The sequence below is a fragment of the Mus caroli genome, unplaced genomic scaffold (genome assembly GCF_978045245.1).
Source record: "Mus caroli unplaced genomic scaffold, Mus_caroli_1 scaffold_6, whole genome shotgun sequence".
Lineage (NCBI taxonomy): Eukaryota > Metazoa > Chordata > Mammalia > Rodentia > Muridae > Mus > Mus caroli.
Window position 1 is genome coordinate 35,171,826 of NW_028227261.1, and position 15,430 is coordinate 35,187,255.

At 39.8% G+C, this 15,430-nt stretch overlaps 1 pseudogene; it reads left to right on the forward strand.

Annotated features, from left to right (window-relative positions):
* Positions 1 to 897: 897 nt before the first annotated feature.
* LOC110293637 (large ribosomal subunit protein uL23 pseudogene) lies at positions 898 to 1,403 on the forward strand (annotated as a pseudogene).
* Positions 1,404 to 15,430: the final 14,027 nt, after the last annotated feature.

Here is a 15,430-nt window from a genome sequence, read left to right on the forward strand (position 1 = left end):
GGAGTGGATGTTCACAGCCAGCTATTGGATGTATCACAGGGCTCCCAATGGAGAAGCTAGAGAAAGTACCCAAGGAGCTAAAGGGATCTGCAACCCTATTGTTGGAACAACATGATGTACTAGGAGCTCTTGTCTCTAGCTGCACATGTATCGAAAGATGGCCTAGTCGGCCATCACTGGAAAGAGAGGCCCATTGGACTTGCAAACTTTATATGCTCCAATATAGGGGAATGCCAGGGCCAATAGAATGGGAAGGGGTGGGTAGGGAAGTGGGGGGCGCTATGGGGGACTTTTGGGATAGCATTGGAAATGTAATTGAGGAAAATATGTAATAAAAATATTAAAAATCAAAAAAAAAAAAAACAAGTTTCAGAGAGCCATGTGGGGATCAATAAGGTGGGTAACAATCTCCTGTAACTCAACTTGAGATGATGTGATTACCCTCCTCGAATCTCTGGGGACACTGAAACTCACACGCATTCATACCCACTCCAACACATACACATATATACACAAATAATTAATAAAAAAATTAAAAATAATCAGGGGCAGGTGGACTGTGTTACCAGACAGAACTGGCAATATTGAAACAGGTTTAAAACCCTGTAGATCTCATAATTGAGGAAAACAGGTATAACCCAGGTCTTAACCAAGCTGTACCTGTCTTGGGACACATGACCATGACATCCCATTAGGAGGACCATAACTACCAGTCATGTAGGACAACACCTGAAGTCCTTACCCTTGAAAATAAACCATCCCTAATATTTCAGACTGAGCCAACGGGATGCATCTACTCCTGGATCCCATTCCACTCCAAAAATATGTACATAGGGTCCCTCTTCACAAGGAATAAAGTGCACAAGCTATTTCACCAAGAATCATATGAGGGCTTTTCGCCAAGATGGCGCCGAAAGCGAAGAAGGAAGCTCCTGCCCCTCCCAAAGCCGAAGCCAAAGCGAAGGCCTTGAAAGCTAAGAAGGCAGTGCTGAAAGGCGTCCACAGCCACAAAAAGAAGAAGATCCGAACGTCACCCACTTTCCGGCGGCCCAAGACCCTGCGGCTCCGGAGGCAGCCAAAATATCCTCGGAAGAGTGCGCCCAGGAGAAACAAGTATGCTATCATCAAATTCCCACTGACCACTGAGTCAGCCATGAAGAAAATAGAGGACAACAACACTCTTGTGTTCATTGTGAATGTCAAGGTCAACAAACATCAGATCAAACAGGCTGTCAAGAAACTCTATGACATTGATGTGGCCAAAGTCAATACCCTGATAAGGCCTGACGGAGAGAAGAAGGCGTATGTTCGCTTGGCTCCTGATTATGATGCCCTAGATGTTGCCAACAAGATTGGGATCATCTAAACTGAGTCCCGATGGCTAATTCTAAATATACACTTTTTTTCACCATAAAAAAAAAAAGAATCATCTGAGGGTGCCTGTCTTATTGAGCTGAAACACTCCAGGGAAGAGTTTTCTCTCCTAAACCATTCATCCCTGGAACTGCCCAGCAGGCTGGGTGCAGCTTCTTGCTACTGTGGATATAAGAGGCTGTTATGGTTGACTATTTGATCACAGCCACCTCCCACCATTCCCCTTGTGGCTCTGGCTAAGGATTCTAACCACTCTCCACCATTAGCTCTGGGGCTGCAAAGGAAGCAGAGATCTGGAGGGACACCTGAATTGCCTCAGCTTCCCCTCAGAGAACTATAACACTTTAGTCATTAGCCAGAGGCCAACAGAATCTCTTGTCCCAGCCAGATTTGAGTTGCTCCAATTGTTTCCTGTCTCTACTGATCAGCTGGCTATCTGTGCTCTGGTATCTCAGTGCTGAGGCAGAAATGCAAACTGACAAAAATTTAATTTTCTTAAAAGAAAAGCTAGAGAGTAATTCAGGAAGACACTCAGAATTGACCTCTGACCTCTAAACTCATACTCACACATGAACATAGACATAAAGGAACACACACACACACACACATTGAGACACGTAGAAGTACAAATAAATTAATTTCCACAAAGCTTATAGGATATCTTCAGGATACTTTATTTTCACTGATATAGAGGAATCTCAAATTGATTTGAGTGAATTTATTTGAATAAAAGAAATGTTAATTCATTGAACTTGTTACCATGAAACATGACAAGGTAACTTTATTGCTTCAGAGACTGTATAACCAATATAGCCATGTCTCAACTCAGGATCTTTAGCAAGAATCTTATATACATGGGAGGTGACACATAAGTCTCTTTTCTCCACATCCTAAAAAAACAAGCAGTGACATAACAAAGAATGAAACTGTTGGTAATGGGAATGTTCCCCTTAGATTTGTGTATTTAAAAATATGGTTCCCCCATTGTGGTGCTGTTTGGGGATGTTATAGGTAGATGCAGGCTTGCTGGAAGAAGTATATCTTTGGGGTGGAATTTAGTGTTTCAAAACCTTGCCTAACTTCCAGTTTGGTCTTCCTGTTCCATGCTTGCATTTGAAACTGTGCTAAGGCATCTTCCTTCTTCTGCTGAGGCCCCATTCTGCCATTATGGACTTTTAATGTTGTGAAACCATGAGTCCGTATAAACACTACATAGGTTGCTTGTCATCATAGTGTTTTTTATCATAGTAACAGAAAAGTCACTCATACAAGCTAAGACACTCACATGTCCATTAGAGTTCATGAGTATGACTGCACATGCCTGTAATCCCAACATTCCAAAGGCTGGGGCAGGATGATCAGGTTCCAGGCAAGCCTGAGTTATAGAGCAAATTTCTACATACAACTCAAAACAAAATACAACACTTCGATGGTGAGATGGTATGTAAGCAGGAGCGTTCTCACAGCACTGCCTATGTAACCCCTCAGGAAACCTCTCAGGGAACAAGCTGGCATCTTACCTCCATGGCGTCCTTGTCAATGTCTAGAGAAAGGACATAAACACCAGGTTTTTCCATTTGATACTTAATTTCTGTGTCATCCACACTTAATGTTATGTCCAATTAACAAAATGATTGATAAAAATTCATAAATCAAAGCATTAATTTTTAAAGGTTTATACACACACACACATATATATGCATATATATATATATGCATATATATGGTCTTTGTGGGTTCTTTCTGCTTCCACCCTTTTTTATAACCTTTCATCCCCCTAACACCAGATATGAAAGAAAAAAAAAAGGTAGAGGGAAAAGAGGATAGCATTATTGTTAGACTCCTTCCTGTTGATTTAGGGATGTTTAGTTCCTTACAGACATTTTGATCTTCACCATCAAGATATCTAATTTTGTATTCTTTCATTTTGTATTTTTCATTTTGCAAAATGAAATAGCTACCAACAGCTAGTAATAGCGACCATCACCCTACAGAACTTCTGAATGCCTTGTTCTTGTTGTTGTTGCTGTTGTTTTCATTTTCCATTCATTTGCTTATTCACTTTTTATAACCTGTTAACTGCCCCCCAAACATTAAATAAAGTTCCAACCCCATTTTCCTCTCTGCTTCTCCTCTGAGAAGGAGAAGCTACGACCCTCCCTACATCACCCCCACTGAGGCACATGAAGTCTCTACAAGGCTTAGTTTTTGTATTACCTGAAAACTGTCCCAAGAATCCAGTAATGGACAAAATACCAGATAGTCTCTGCAGAGGAAAATATGACACCCCTGATAGAACAAGAAGTAATCACAGTCAGTTGCTATGGACAATCTGAAACAACAACATATCCTCCACCTGGGATAAATATGAAAACATATTCCCAGAACATTTCTGTGCTTTTCAAACAAACAAACAAACAAAAAAAAAACATTCTCACTATATATGGATATTTTCCCTTCATATATGCCTATGCACTGTTGTATACAGTAACCACAGATGCCACAAGAGCATCTCAGGTCACCTGGAACTGGAGGTACAAACTGCTATAAACTGCTATGCATTACTTGGAACTGAACCAAGGTTCTCACTTTACTTGATGACTAAACCAGCTGGCTAACCCCACCAACAGCAATTCATAAAATTTGACATTACATGACAGTATAACCAGAGGCATTAATTTGTATTTACACACTGAAGAAAATATTAAAAGACCTTGATTCTTATAATGACACCACTGTTTCTATAAGAACATAAATATTGTAGCCACAATAAAATATCCAGAGTTCATAACATACAATGGCCTGGAACAGAGGGTCTGAGGCAACATTTTTTGGTATCCCTGATGGGACAGCATGTACAATGAATGCACAGTACCAGTGTTTGGTGTTCAGAACCAGGGCTCCAATGGAGTGGAAGGTACACACAGAACCAGAACAAATCAATTCACTTCACTCTTGATTTTGAATTAATCTTTAATTGTACATTTAGAATACTGTTGCCATAGTTTTGTCAATCCCTACATTCAGTCTGATAACCTGCCATGGGATTTCAACTGACAATACAGGAGTCAAACACCCCCCTCTAGCTTCTTTGCACACTGCATGTACATGATGGACAAATATACATATATGTGAAGCCTAGAATGGTCGTGGTGGAGACAGAGTGACATGGTTCTTTCTCCTGAAACAGGACCCTGTTGTGAGCCCCCACAAGAGTCTAGGGCTGCTGTGGTCATGAGGCTTGTTTGTGTAATAATGTAAATATTTTCTTTACCCATTGCCAGTGGAGGACACTTTGTTTCTGAGGATGTCCACTCTGTTAACATTAATGACTTCATGATAATTTAAAAATAGCACAAGTCCAAGAGTTGAGGATGTGGCTATGTCTCAGCAAAGTGGTAAATATTGGAACCTTCAGGATAGCCCTTAAGTCTATGGGAAAGTATTCTAAATGCATGAGGGTTTTTTGTTTTGGTTTGGTTTGTTTTTTTTTCCAAAACAGGGTTTCTCTGAGCAGCCCTGGCTCTTCTGGAACTTACCCTATAGACCGGGCTGGTCTCGAACTCAGAAATCTGCCTGCCTCTGACTCCCAAGTGCTGGCATTAAAGGCATGCACCACTACTGCCCAGATATGCATGACTTTTAAAATATATACTATCTCAACTGTGCAAAAAATAAGAATGCAATATGAATTGTGTGAGGGGCTTCAGGAATCTAAAGGATCAAAGCCAGCTACACTAAGATCTAGGATGTCAAAACGATACAAAGACAGGCAGAAACAAATGCAGGTCAATTCTTGAGTTCAAGGTCATCCTGGGACATAGGGTGTCCATGCCAGGTGTGGTAGAAACAATAATTTCCAGACAAGGTCCCACCTTACTAGCTTTTTGTCTGTGCTACAATGCCAAAAACCCTCTTGGTCCCTTGTCTGTCTAGGACGGGGTCTCTGGTTGCAGATGGCAAGGAGTCTGTGAATGACAGAAAGACTCAACACCAGAAGTTGTGTAGAATCTGAATGTATTGTCACAAAGTAAACACCAGTCTTATATAATACAGAAAATGAAAGGGGTAGGATGTCACAGCAGGCAAAGTACATTGAAGTTATCTGAATCAAAACAAAGGAATGACTTCAAGAGGACTTACAGGAACCAGGTAATATTTGCAGTAAATATAAAACAGCTCTACTTAGGGTCAGCTAATGACAGGTAAGGATTTCACACCCTAGTCACAATTTGTGCTACTCTTTTGAGCCTTGTGAAAGGTAGCACCAGGAAGTTCTGCACTAGCAGACCTTCTCATGAATAAAGCAATAACACAACCCCCTATTTCCTAGGCCCTGATAAATTCTTGTATGGGTGTAACTTGGCTGTTCTTTTAAGTATCTGTGGAGAATCTCCATTTGTCAGCAGAATTCAAAAACTTGCTTCTAATATGCAATGTAGCCTGCTATACCTGGCTGTAGTAAAGATTCCTGTCTCAGTGGGATTCCCTAACTCTTACATGGTAAACCCACCTATTAGCTAGGTCAAGTTGAGTTCCCTGGTATGAGTGAGACTGGCTTCTGTCTTAAGTAATCACTCTGAAGACCAGCCCTGAGGTATTCTGGCTCCATTCTTTGTATTGCCTAATTAGTTTTACATATCTACTAGAAGTAAATGTGAATGTTACTGAATAGGTAACATTCTCACTGAATTCCAAGTTTGTTGGCTTCAAGGACTTTCTAGGACCTTGGAACACTGGCAAAGGCTTAGGTATGTCAGAATTCAATCTTAAAAGTCACTTTTAATGAAATAATACTAAAAGAGAGCACGTGGGTCCATACAACAGACTAACGTGGGGATAGGGTATGAGTATATGGGTGATTAGTGCACCTGGTTCCAGGAGGTTAAGTTTCAATGAAACTCTTTGCCTTGTGAGTACTTTGAGGCCTCTCCGCCTGCCAATCAGACTACACTGGAGTGTGCATAGCACTAAACAAAGGCAGAATGATCTCTGAATTTTTTTGAAATGTTAAGAAAAAAATTATGTGCTTGCTGTGTCCTAAGAATCAAAGGGCTGGGGCCATAGGATGCTGTTCCCTAAGATAATCAAAAGGAAACCAGGAGAAAATGTTTGGATTGATATGTAAAATAAAAGATTAGGTTAGTGTTCTGCAGAAGATTAGCTATCCATAGAATGTTTTCAGAAAAGAAAGAGAAAACTGCTTTGAGAACTAACACACACACAATCAAGTGGGGCATGGACAGAGAGCTCTCTTAGAATAGGAAGCAAACCGAATATAGACAGAGAAATCTCTAGAGATAAAACAGAACATTGGGAGAGACAGACTGGAAAGCTGGATCAAGCAGAACCCAGGTCACCAGCATGAATCCAAAATTTAAGTTTGAGTCATTCTTTTTGTTACTCCCAGGCACCCCTTTTCTCTGCTGACCTGTCCATGCTGAGGCTAATCCTTGGCTCACAGAAGCTAAATGCTCATACAAATATAATAATAAAAGAGTAAATCTCAAAAAGAACAAAATAAAAAATAAAATCATACGAAAGAAAATGGGAAAGGATGAAAGACATGCCTGCAAGAAGAACGGAATTGGCCAACAGCAGTATTGCCCATTACTGGAATGCAAGATAAAACAATAAAGTTCTGATTCATAACAAGACAGACTTCAAAGAAGAGAAAAACTAGGAACACTTGTTCCCTATTGGTGGAAATAGAGCAAAGTCCCCAGTGAAAAAGTAGGGCAATGACATAAATGAATGTAGTTATCAAATGCTCAAGCAAGTCCACTCCTACATTTTTTCCAGAGAAAACTTTACACAAAAGTTTGCAGTAAAATTGTTAGTAATGGGAAAAGGTAAAATCAACCCAAATGTCAGTTAATCAATATGTAAGCTGTGCTATATTAGTCCAATAAATTGCTATTCACCTATATAGCATGCTGAAACATGCCTCAACCAGGATGAACTTGAAAGCATCTTCCAAAAAAAACCCTCCACAAAAAACATCAATTATGGGATACCTTTTACATGTTGTATACAGAGTAAGACAACCCACAAGCATAGAACTTATCCTGGAGGTTAATAGTAGTGATGAAGAGAAAGGAAAAAAATAATTTAACCCATAGTGAGGGTTTCCTGGGTGCTAACATGTTCTGAAACTACACAAGAGATAAGATTCTCTCAGCTTGTGAACAGGCTCAACATCCCTGAATTGTGCACTGAAAATGGTAAAACTTTTCTGTACAAATTTCACTTCAACACTAACAGATTACAGAATGCTTCTTGCTCAGATCTGTCCAACAGGTACAAAAATGCTCCAGAAGGGCATGTTGGGCTGAAGAAGTATCTCTGCTAATAGAAGGCTTGTCTAGCATGAAATAAGCCCTGCATAGGACCTCAGGATAGTGGGCTACACAATGGGTGCACACATACGGGTCATAGCACTTGGAAGGCAAAATCAGAAGGATTAAAAGTCAAAGTTTTGCTTGGCTACTGGGTAAATTTAAAACACAAGAAAGAAATGAGAGAGCCTGGTGCAGTGATGCAAATCTGTAATGTCATCACTCAGAAGATTGAAGCAAGAGGTTTACCTGGGCCATGATGAGGTACATGAAGTGCCTTGTGCACACACAGGCAAAGGTTAAAAAATGAAAAACAAAATCCCCTGAGATTTGTATCCTTACAGAGTGACCTCTGATGCTTTACAAACAACTAGAGCTTAATGAGTGCAGGGCAATTTTATTGGCTTCATTCTTGAGTTTGAATTAATATATGACCATTTTGCATTTAGAATTTTGTTCCCACATTTGGCTCATGCCCACATTCAGTTCCACAACCCACATGACATCTCATCCCACAATATAGGAGGGTGAATGCTTGATCATGACACCAGCCTCCAGAATTCAGAATAAAGAAAAAAAAAGTAAAACATTTATGTAAGTTCAATCTCCAGAAGATATAAAAAAATTTTTACAACTTACCAAACAAATAGTATTCTTAGGAATTCTCATGTGTGTGTGTGTGTGTGTGTGTGTGTGTGTGTGTGTGTGTGTGTGTATGTGTGTGTGTGTGTGTGTGTGTATGTGTGTGTGTGTGTGTGTGTGTGTGTGTGTGTGTGTGTGTGTGTGTGTGTGTGTGTGATGGCATCTAGGAAGAATAAAGGAATGTTTAAGTGCTTAAGATTGTGTATTACATCTTGCCTGCAGTGGCACATGCCTTTAACACATGAAAATCTGTGAATCAAGACAAGTGTGGGCTACAAACTGATTTCAAGAACAACCAGGACTGTTTCAAAGAGAAACCATATGTAATAACAAAGAAACAAGCAAAAACCCAACCAAACAAAATGAAAGCATGTTGATTATTTCTTCTTGCCTCTGTGGCAAACTGTACATAAGAAATTCACACAAACACATACTCATAAATGAATTTTATTTTTTTTTTCATTTTATATGTGTGTGTGTTGCCTGCATGAATGTGTGTGCACTACCTGTGTTCCTGGTGCTTGAAAAGTCAGGGATAGTTTGCTGAATCCTCTGAAGATGACAGGACAGTAGTTGTAATCTGAGTGTTAGAGCTGGAAAAATACCCTGCATTCTCTATAAGAGCATCTAAAATTTATAACCACTCTGTCATCTCTCCAGCCCGTTAAAAGACTAAAAGAATTCAATCTTACCAACTCATAGCTTTATTTCTTCCCTCATTTGGGAGGCAGAGAAAGAGAGGGTGGAAGGTCTCTATAATTCAAGGCCATACATATTGAGTTCAGGTCAATGCTGGGCTAGATAGAGAGACACTGTCTCGAAATAAATAAATAGGGCTATATAAACAGGTTCACAGTTAAAAGCAAAGACTGCTCTTCTCAGCACCCATATGGTCACTCACAAGTCTCCATAACTGGAGTTCCAGGGGACCAAATAATCTACTTTGCCTTATGTGAGTTCTGCATGCACATGACTCAGTGATACACATACAGGCAAGGAACTCATACAGACAAAATACGTATCAAATAAATTCTAAAACATCAAAATTACTGAATAAGATCATTAAAAAGGAAATGGGAAAGATGAAAAGACATGTCTCCAAAAAGGTGGGAAATGGCCAACAACACCATTGGTCTTTACTGAAATGAAAGGTAAAACAACATTGTTATGACTATAACCCGGACAGACATTGAGGACATGGAGAAATAGGAATATTTGTGTCCTATTGCCTGCCAAAACACCCGCATATAAAAGTATGCCAGTGCTGAAAATCATGTATGCAATTATAAGATAACCCAGCAAATCCACTTCTATATTTACACCCAAGAAAAATTAAAATACACATCTAGATAAAAGCTCCCACAAATGTTTATAGTAGTGTTGATGGTAATAACAAAAGGTTTAAAAAAGAAGGCAAATGTCCATAACTGGATAAATAGCCTGTGATATATTCATACAATGGAACAATATAAACCCATAAAAAGGATGGCAGTGAAAAACATGCTATTGCCTGTATGAAATTCAAAGTAATTCTGTAAAATAACACTTCACAAAAGAAATAAGTTATTAAAAGCATTTTGCTTGTTACATACAGTATAAGATACCCCACAAACATAGAATAGGAGGGAGGTTAACAGGAGTGAGGCACGGGAATGATATAGTAACTCAAGTGGAGGGTTTCCTGGGTCCTGACATGTTCTGAAACAAGAGAGGAGTTGTGGTTGCCTCAGCTTGTGCACAGGCTCAACATCAGCAAATTGTGCACAGAAAACTGAACCTGATGTGACCTGGATTTCACCTCAACAGTAATACACAGGAGAACTCTTCTTTCTTCGCTCTGTGAATCAGGCATTAACAAACTTCAGAAGGAGATGTGGAAGTAGTCCTACTGATAAGAGTTTTTGTCCAGAATGTACCAGACCCTGAGTAGTACCCCAGGAGTGTGTAATTTAGACAAGGGTTGTACACACAAGGATCTAGAGCTTAGGAAGGCAGATGGAGGGGGATTAGATACTCAAGGTTATTCCTGATACAAATTTTATTGGATATTTTCTTTCTTTACATTTCAAATGTTATCCCCTTTCCTGGTTTCTCCCGGGAGTCACCCTGTCACATTTCTCCTCCCCCCACCCCCTTCTATGAGGGTTTTCCCCAACCCACAAACTCACCTAATCCTGCCTTGATTAGGTGAGCATTGAGCCTTCACAGGACTAATCTCCCATTGATGCCCTACAAGGCCATTTCTGCTATATATGCAGCTGGAGTTACGAGTTCCTCCATATGTACTATTTGGTTGGCAGTTTAGTACCTGGGAGCTCTGGGGCGTCTGGTTGGTTGATATTGTTGTTCTCCCTATTGGGTTCTAAACCCCTTCAGCTCCTTCAGTCCTTTCTCTAATACTTCTATTGGGGACCCTGTGCTCAGTCCCATTGTTCCGTGTGAGAATCTGCCTCTGTATTTGTCAGGCTCTTGGAGAGCCTCTCAGAAGACAGCAATATTAAAACATAGGGAGATGTGTACCATGACAGATATCTGCAACATAATCACTGGGGACTGAAGCAAGAGGATTTCCAGGACCAGGATGAGGTACATGAAGTGCCTGAAACACACACAAGCAAAGGCTAAAAATGAGAAACAAAATCCCCTGGTTTTATATTCTGACTGAGTGAGCTATTGTGTATTACAATCAACTAGAGCTTACAGAACCTATTCCCATAGCATCTAGTCTCATGGAGGACAGGTATGGTTATATGAGTCACTGTTTAAAAAATTCTGCACTCCACTCCCCCATCTGCTCAAATCAATGCACAGAACGCAAGTTGAAGCAAGGGTATGTACCTTAACTGTATTGCAAATGTCCCACTCCTGTTGGAATCCAATTCTCTCTCTCAAAGAATAAGTATAATGTGTTACTGTCCAACATACCTACTCTCCATTAAAAATTTTACGTCAGTTTATGTCTGGTGAAGTTTTTTACTTCTGTACTAGGAGCTGAACATTCCCAGAACAACACAAATTTGTAGGTCACAACATCTATTTCACATCATCTATGAGCCTACCCTAGTAACTCTGGTATCTGAAAAAGACTTGAAAAAGCTGTCTATATTCACAGACTCTAATTCTACTTTAATTCCAGTCTATGATTTCCTTAAGCCACTCCAAAAAATCAGCCTCAACCTGCTTTTTTTTTTTTTTTTTTTTTTTTTTTTTTTACACTCAAACACATGACTAAGTCTAATGGTCAATTACCAGTTGTCTTTAAAAGACCAATCAATCTAGATAAGTTGTGAAGACATACTTGAGAGTAGCATCAAGGTATTAGATATTGCTTGAGAGACAAAGGAGTCAAAAATGATGTCAGAGGTTTTGACATGGACAATTAGAAAGGGATTCTTTTTTTAACAGATGGAGTATATTGGAGAGGGAGCATATCTAAAGTATACTTGATATGTATGTTGGGAGTCAGAACATGAAGAGGTCAGAGGACAATATTAGGGACAAATTTCTTTTGTTCTCATATGTGGGTTCCTGGGATCAAACTCATGCAATTATGATTGGCAACAGGTACATTTTTCCCATAGTATACCATAACACTTTTTTCTATTGCCTCCCTTTAATTCCATGTAGCCAGTGTTAACCTAGAATTTTCTATGTAGCTATGGATTTCCTTAAACTCCTTATCTTCTTGCATCTACATGCTAATTATTGGGTTGACAGTCATGTGTACTATGCCAGATTACTTTCATTATTTGAGATAGTATCTAATGGAGCCAAGTTTATCTTGATATGTATATAGGGATGAATTTTTTTCTTCAATTTCCTTTGTCTCCATTTCATTTTTTGTTGTTATTATATTTTAATACAGGATTTGTCACACTGTGTATCCAAGTCAGTGTTGGTGTTCACTATGTAGTCAAGTTTAACCTCAAATTTCCAATGATCCTTTTGCCTCCACCTTCTGAGTGCTGGGATTACAGGATCCACAAGTCCAGAGTTAAAAATAAATCTACAACTTCTTATTTTTCTTCAACTTTCGAAGCTCTAGGGTTTCATATAATTCACAATGCTCAGTATGGAGTCCTTGCTGACTTTGAACTCAGTATCCCTGTGTCCCACCTCTGGAGGGATGAAATTATAAGCAGGTTTGGATTTTGTAAATCTGATATTGTTTTAACACAACTGGGAATTGCTATAGATGTGTTTACGCAGATGAGGATGTTAGGTCAGAACTACTTGTCTCATTATGACAGTAATGGGGACATCTCATCTTCTGGAGGTGGATTGGATAACCAGGAAAGAGCCCAAGAGAGGCAATGAGAGATCATCCTGAGGGGTGGAGTGAGGTCAGGAGAGTTCAGTGTCCTGGATGCCACTAAAGAAAATGTTCCTTTCTAAAGGAAAGAAGATGTGATGGGTGGCAGCTGCAAACCCAGGGCTGGGGAGGCTGAGGAAGGTAGATGGCTGCAAGTTCAAGGTCAGGATGGTTTATCTAGTCACTAGTGAGATTATAGTGAATTTCTGCACAATCTTGATTAATAGCCCAATTCAAAGCAATACCCTCACACAACCACAACAAAAGGAAGATAGCAGGTCATCAGACAAACTGTACATAGGTCTTTTATGAGCAACATAGACCCTGTCATTGGAATTAGACAAGTGAAGACTGGAATCCATCTTGACAACACAGTTTGAAGCTGAATTTTTGACAGTTGGTTCAAGAAAACCACAATGAGAAATCAAAGTGAATATTGACTTCACTTTGGAGTTGGCCTCAGCTACCAGGGCTACAAGAGCAAGGCTCAAGGAGGATGTCAGATAGCTGCTGCACTCACCAGTTCTCAGGCTGTTGCTCACAATGTTATGTTGTGCTGGGAATGACCAGCTCCTAGTGCAGGAGTTAAAGAAGTCACCAGACTAGAAGTGACATAAATGTTTTGCTGAAGAATAGGCACTGTGGACAGAAACACAGCAAGCTGCTTCTTAGAGAGAGAGAGAGAGAGAGAGAGAGAGAGAGAGAGACCTACACCCCACAGGCATGGGGCACTTGTACCACTATTAAGAAAACCTTTCTGGCCTTGCTTAATTTTTCATTTTGTGTACTTGTTTGTACAGAGAGAACAGTTCGCTATGTATTAAGAAGCATTTATCTGCTTTGAGACTGGCCATTTTGGGTGCAGGCTCTTTAAGATCTAGCTGCTTGCAAACCATGACTGGTCACTCTGCTGGGATTTGAAAAGCAGGGTATTTTGGTTTTCGTTTTTAGCCTTTGTTTGCTCAGGCACTTCATGTTCCTCATTCTGTTCCTGGTAATCCTTCTACTTCAGTATTTCTGGTTATGTGATTTCAGATTTATGTTACTGCACCTGGCTTCCATAACACCACTACTTTGTTTTGATTAACGAGTCAATAATAACCTTGAATGTTTATTCCTCATCCCTTTGTTGTCTCAGTGCTGGGATCATATTCATATTTATTTCCATATTCATTTATTTTGATGTTTTTGAGATATGTTTGTTACTTATTTTGTCTGTAAGCATGCTGTGCTTATATGTATGCCTATGCATATTGAGCCTGCAGTGCCCACATAAGGCACAGGAGGGTGTTTGATCCCTTCAAACTATAGTTCCAGGGAGCTGTGAGCCACCTTGTGGGTCCTGAGAAGACCAGTCATCGCTTTAACTGTGGACCCATTTTTCCAGCCCTATTCATTTATTTTTAGGTATGTTCTCACTATCTCACCCTAACTGGACTGGAACTCAATAAGTAGATCAGGTTGGCCTGGAATTACAGAGATGTCCATCACTTCTTCTCTGTCTCCAGAATGTTGGAAGAAAGGCATCTATGACCAGGCAAGATTGAATTATTTTATTTATTTTGCTAGGGCTAGAGATATTGAGTGGTTATGAGCATTAGATTCTATTGCAGAGAATCCAGGGTAGGATTTCAGATCCTTAAGTCAGCTTACAATTGTGTGTGCCTTCTTCACCTTCAGATGATTCACTACACTCTCCTTGACTTTTCAGTCTGCAGGCACACAGGTAGTGTACACACATTTATGAAGACAACACACACGTATATAAAATGAAAAAAAATAATTAAATTTATTTATGTGCGTGCATTTGTGTGAATGTGTGCAGGTGCTACAGAGGCCAGAAGAAATTGTTGAATCCTCAGATTTGGAAATACAGTGGTTGTGAGTCACCAAGCATTAGTGACTAGACTTGGGTCTCCTGCAAAATCACCATACACTTTTGTTTGATGGGTTTTTGTTGTTGTTTGTTGTTACATAGGGTTTCTCTGTGTAACATTCCTGGTTGTTGTGGAACTCAGGTTGTAGACCAGGTTGGATTGAACTTACAGATATTTGCTTGTTAAAGACATGTTCCATGCAGGCCAGATACAATAAACACCTTTAACCACTTAACTATGTCTTCAGTCTCCCTATGTAATACACATGAGCATGCACACACACACACACACACACACACACAATGTCTTCTGGACATTTAGCTCACATACATGTTTTACAAATATTGTCCTTTATTCTGGAGGCTGGACTCATCATCTAGCTTCCAGCTTCTTATACTGTGGATCGAGACCCCATTAGGGCTGTGGAACTGAATATCTAGTGTGAGCCAAATGTGGCAAGAGCATTCTGAACACAAGGACAAATTTTAAGAATGAATTTATGAAATTCCTAGCCAAATGGATGGACCTGGAGGGCATCATCTTGAGTGAAGTAACACAATCACAAAAGAACTCACACAATATGTATTCACTGATAAGTGGATATTAGCCCAAAACTTAGGATACCCAAGATATAAGATACAATTTACTAAACGCATGAAACTCAAGAAGAATGAAGACCAAAGTGTCGACACTGTGCACCTTCTTAGAATTGGGAACAAAACACCCAGGGAAGGAGTTACAGAGACAAAGTTCGTAGCTGTGATGAAAGGATGGACCATTTAGAGACTGCCGTATCCAGGGATCCATCCCATAAGCAGCTTCTAAACGCTGACACCATTGCATACACTAGCAAGATTTTGCTGAAAGGACCCAAATATAGCTGTCTC